Source organism: Ranitomeya variabilis, chromosome 2 (assembly GCF_051348905.1).
Source record: "Ranitomeya variabilis isolate aRanVar5 chromosome 2, aRanVar5.hap1, whole genome shotgun sequence".
NCBI classification, from domain to species: Eukaryota; Metazoa; Chordata; class Amphibia; order Anura; family Dendrobatidae; genus Ranitomeya; species Ranitomeya variabilis.
In genome coordinates, this window is record NC_135233.1 from 346,572,984 (window position 1) to 346,579,167 (window position 6,184).

The window sequence follows — 6,184 nt, forward strand, 5'->3', positions numbered from 1 at the left end:
GTGCTCATTGGTGTGGTGAATGCAAATTATCAACTATCCATAGAAAGAAAATGATTGTGACCCCCACCCTCCATACCAGTAAGAACGAGGGGCCCCGAGTCACATTCACACTGCTATGCCATTTAAAGACTCTGATTGCCGAAGATGGCCAAGAGCGGCCCATATACTTTGGGCCTGATTTCTCAAAGCTTTCATGGCAGAATTCTGCTATAAAAGCTTTGAAAAGTCACAAAATTTAGGCGCAACTTGGAGTTGCACCAAAATTCTGCGACTTTTTCCATTTTTACCCAGCACTGCCAAATAGGGTGAGGCGGGGGTGCTGGATGTAAGCTTTCTAAGTGTCCAAGGTACTGCTGTATTCACTACTATATCAGAATATATCCTATCCTCTACATGTTTTCCCTTTGTGCTTTCCTGTTCTATAACCTGTTTTCCCTGCCCTCCTTGAGACCGTGGATGCTTTCACCCCTATCCACACTACAAATGTGTATTGCCTCTCTCCTTCCTGCTATCTCTAACGCTGACAGGAGGGGGAAGAGATCAGAGAGAAATCTGTATTGTCAGGCAGCTTGGATGCATTTGTAGTGTTTTTGTGAGGTGCTCGGAAAAAGGAACTACTGACGCTCCGCAGCAGAAAAATAGAACATATTTAATAAAGGCTATTTAGAAAGTCTTTACGCATAGGAAGTAAGTGGGAAAAAAAATGTGTAAAGCTATACATGGTCTTAAGGCCGCAGTGTGGATGCAACCGTCGCGCCTTTCGCTCATTCTGATAATGGTCCCAATCTTGGTACAAGTGATCCCGCTACAGGTACAATCAGTGATCTGCTTCACTAGAAAGTGGCCAGGACCCATTAATCCTAGCCATACAATTGTGTGTTTTTTTTTTTGTTTTTTTTATATAGGATTTTGTGTAATCTATAATTTCTCCCTAATCGCTCCGTAATGAAACGTTCTATAACTTCCTGATTTACTTTGAGAACATTCAAAAAAAGAAAAAAATTCTTTCCAGTTGCCGCAATTCATGACTTGTGCCCCTTGCAGTTAGACGGCCTCTGGATAGAAGCAAGATTTCTATTCACTGACAGCAAATGTAGATCTTAAAAATTAATTAAAATATTCATGCAAAGTCTATTCTAATAAAAGTTATGCAACAAGAACAGTTTTGCACATTTGATATTCAACGACTGGCCCTGCCCCCGGGTCTCCTGCTACCCCGGGTCTCCTGCCCCGAACTCAACAGTCCCATTGCAGTCCGTACTTGGACCATAAATGTCGGCAAGCAAAACTGTTCCTTAATGTTGCAATGCTGCAAAATAGTTCACCCCTTGCATTGGAAAGCATGAAATGCTTAATAGAAATCTGCGGCATAAATTGACAACATCTGGACTTAAAGTTAATTTTTGTTGCAGTTCTTTTTTTTACTTCTATCTGCCGCATGTAGGTGAGAAGTTATATAGTCTTATCTACTTTCCATCACAGAAATAGCATTGGGAATACCTATTTTGGTAGCTTATCCAAAAATATTGGAACAATAAGGCTATGTGCACACGTAGGAAAAGAGGTGCAGAATTTTCTGCCCAAAATCCGCATCTCCTGGCAGAATCCGCAGCCGCGGATTTTGTGCGGTTTTTATGCGGAATTGATGCGGATTTTCAGCGATATTTTTTTTTTTGCCACTGCGGATTTTTATCATGGAGGGGTGCAGAAACGCTGCAGATCCGCACAAAAGAAGTGACATGCACTTCTTTGCAATCCGCAGCAATTCCGCACTGATTTTTCCGCACCATGTGCACAGCTTTTTTTTTTTTTCCCCCATTGAATAACATTGTACTGTACATCACTTTGCTGATCTGCAGAGTTTCTGCGCGGAAAAATCCGCAAATCCGCATCGTGTGCACATAGCCTAAGTGATTCTGTAGTAAGGGTGTATAAAAAAAAAAAAGAAAGGTATATTGGTGTAAATTCTCATTTTTAGAATAAAAAAAATAAATAAAAATTAAAAAAAAAATTAATTATATATATATATATATATTTTTTTTTTTACACAGGACTGAAGGCAAATCTTCTAATAAAGTGTTCACCAGAGTTCCCATGCCGAATAAAATTGTAAAACAGATAAAAAAAAATATATATATATATATATATATATATATATATATATATATATATATATATATATATATATATATATATATATATACACATACATACATACATACATACATACATACATACATACATACATACATACATACATACATACAGTGGGGCAAAAAAGTATTTAGTCAGTCAGCAATAGTGCAAGTTCCACCACTTAAAAAGATGAGAGGCGTCTGTAATTTACATCATAGGTAGACCTCAACTATCAGAGACAAACTGAGAAAAAAAAATACAGAAAATCACATTGTCTGTTTTTTTTATCATTTTATTTGCATATTATGGTGGAAAATAAGTATTTGGTCAGAAACAAAATTTCATCTCAATACTTTGTAATACATCCTTTGTTGGCAATGACAGAGGTCAAACGTTTTCTGTAAGTCTTCACAAGGTTGCCACACACTGTTGTTGGTATGTTGGCCCATTCCTCCATGCAGATCTCCTCTAGAGCAGTGATGTTTTTGGCTTTTCGCTTGGCAACACGGACTTTCAACTCCCTCCAAAGGTTTTCTATAGGGTTGAGATCTGGAGACTGGCTAGGCCACTCCAGGACCTTGAAATGCTTCTTACGAAGCCACTCCTTCGTTGCCCTGGCGGTGTGCTTTGGATCATTGTCATGTTGAAAGACCCAGCCACGTTTCATCTTCAATGCCCTTGCTGATGGAAGGAGGTTTGCACTCAAAATCTCACGATACATGGCCCCATTCATTCTTTCATGTACCCGGATCAGTCGTCCTGGCCCCTTTGCAGAGAAACAGCCCCAAAGCATGATGTTTCCACCACCATGCTTTACAGTAGGTATGGTGTTTGATGGATGCAACTCCGTATTCTTTTTCCTTCAAACACGACAAGTTGTGTTTCTACCAAACAGTTCCAGTTTGGTTTCATCAGACCATAGGACATTCTCCCAAAACTCCTCTGGATCATCCAAATGCTCTCTAGCAAACTTCAGACGGGCCCGGACATGTACTGGCTTAAGCAGTGGGACACGTCTGGCACTGCAGGATCTGAGTCCATGGTGGCGTAGTGTGTTACTTATGGTAGGCCTTGTTACATTGGTCCCACTCTCTGCAGTTCATTCACTAGGTCCCCCCGCGTGGTTCTGGGATTTTTGCTCACCGTTCTTGTGATCATTCTGACCCCACGGGGTGGGATTTTGCATGGAGCCCCAGATCGAGGGAGATTATCAGTGGTCTTGAATGTCTTCCATTTTCTAATGATTGCTCCCACTGTTGATTTCTGCACTCCAAGCTGGTTGGCTATTGCAGATTCAGTCTTCCCAGCCTGGTGCAGGGCTACAATTTTGTTTCTGGTGTCCTTTGACAGCTCTTTGGTCTTCACCATAGTGGAGTTTGGAGTCAGACTGTTTGAGGGTGTGCACAGGTGTCTTTTTATACTGATAACAAGTTTAAACAGGTGCCATTACTACAGGTAATGAGCGGAGGAAAGAGGAGACTCTTAAAGAAGAAGTTACAGGTCTGTGAGAGCCAGAAATCTTGATTGTTTGTTTCTGACCAAATACTTATTTTCCACCATAATATGCAAATAAAATGTTAAAAAAACAGACAATGTGATTTTCTGGATTTTTTATTTCTCAGTTTGTCTCCCATAATTGAGGTCTACCTATGATGTAAATTACAGACGCCTCTCATCTTTTTAAGTGGTGGAACTTGCACTATTGCTGACTGACTAAATACTTTTTGCCCCACTGTGTATATATATATATATATATATATATATATATATATATATATATATATATATATATTTATATATATATCTTCAAACCCTGACTTTTTTATTTGCTATCAATATCGCATTGATATGAGAATATACTATTTTGGAGTACAGATGATGGCAGTGAAAGGGCCAGCTCCAAATGAGTACGCTCTGATGTCAGTGCAGCTGAAGGCAGCCAAATAAACTGGGGAACAGCAGGGGGTTGGCAGCCACGTACATGCCATGTTTTCACAGGAATGAAATTGCATAATAAAGTGATTTATGAAAGTTTCATAACTTTTCACGCTGGACAAGATCATAAAGAAAAATATTCTTTATGTTCGTTTTTGTCTTATCCATATTAGAGTGTAATGTCGAATGTATCGTACGGCTGTATATAAACTGTGGAGTAACCACTGGCCTACACTTTAATACATGATTTTGGCAAAATCCTATAGAACCTCTTTAAAAAAATGAACAGGACCCCCACAGCGTAAGAGATGAGCTCATCGGTGCCTTTTGATGCCCCAGTAGTGCAGTGATATCGTTTCCTATGACTGAAGCCTCATTCAGATGTAATTTCTTCATAACCAAAAAAAAAGTTCTGCTTCTCGTCAGTTTGGTCAGTTACTACCATCAGTCACTTTTTTACATTTTTTTTTTTTTAAATTTTTAAGGCTGATTCCTAGCGGAATCCACTCTGAACTTGACACTGTCAAGTCAAAAGGCTGCAAAACGCCATGACTTATGGATGGTGCTCAAATGTTGTCTCCTGTGCTGCACCAGCCCATCGGGCTGGCCCCCCCAAAAAAGGTAAATTGCAAATACTTGTATTTGTCTGCAGTTGCTCTACGGCTCTGGTTACAAAGCATGTGATCTAGGAAAATTAGATATCGGTAGTTCTCCAAGTCAGAGAAAATGAATATAGTCAGGTTTTGAAGGGGGGGGATGGGGGTTTGAATTAGCGAAAACATTTTGATTCAGGAGTTACAAACTTCTTTAGATTACTCTTACCTTCTTATTCTTCATCTTCTGGAGGAACGTTTAATATAATACTCTGTGCCTCTGTTATCCGGGCAGGAAATTTTTAGAATTTTTGTTGAAATAATTCAAAACTGTGGATGTCGCTTTTGAAATTTATTGTCAATTGACTAAAAAAAAAAAAAAGTTTCTCTTAATTTGAGAATCGAGCACCTTTTTAATTATTAATTTTTTATTTTTCATTTTTCGAAATTTGGATTTGATTTATGTGCAATACTACTGGAGCTAAATTCTGGAAACTTGAATCTTTTATTAAATAGATGATTATTTTTTTTTCCTGACTAAGTTGAGTATTTTATTACATGACGGTGGGGTAGTGTTACGAGAGGTAATGTACTGCTTCGTGGCATCGAGCCTGTTGATTATATTCAGTTGGATCATATCTACCTTTTTATTGTTCTAATTGTATCTAAAATAAAAAAAATAAATAAATGAAGTTACTTTTGTCAATAGTCTTGATTCAACACTCTACCGTTTTGTGTACGCAGCTCCTATGCATAGCCATGCATCTCGTAGTATTGATTCCTGGTCTGGCGTCTTCTATGGTTCTCCGTGGCAGATGCTGCATCCTGGGCGCCTCTTGCAATTATTTCTGTGACAGGTTCCCTTTAAATTTAAAATGTCACTTTTTTTTTTTACGAAGAATTAAAATGGGCTACAGTCATTAGAACTTTCAGAAGTGAATTCCATTTTCCTTAAATGAGCCGAAGTAAAATCTATTTCCGTTATGTTATTAATTAAAAATGTTCCTAAAAGCCTTTGGTAATTGCTAATTGGAATAAAGTAAGCGCGCTCCGCTCCCCTAATCCTCCTTTCTAGGCTTCTGCGGTATAACTGGTTTTCTAAACCTCCTCACGTCCTCCGCTCCCTATGCCTGACATCTGGAGAACGCATCCCATCGTCTCCGTGTCCTGTCCTCACTGCCGCAGCTTCTTTCCAATATGTAGCAATTACTTTTTATTGTGTCAAACGGCGTACGAAGCTTCTTGCGGGATATGACAGACAAAGCCGGATACGAAGAGCGCAGGATTCGATACAAGGTTTCTCGAGACACCGATCCGCACGAACACCAGGACATCGATATACTGGTTCTTTATAAGATCTACAGCACTGGACGTATTCCACACAATGGTCCGACATCTGGTGTTGTTGACCCCCCGTAAGGAAGATTGAAGGACATTTACGCAAAAATTGAGTTTTTTTAAAAAGTTGCAAGTAACCTACGAACCAATACCCATAATAATGTGTAGAAAAACAAAACGAA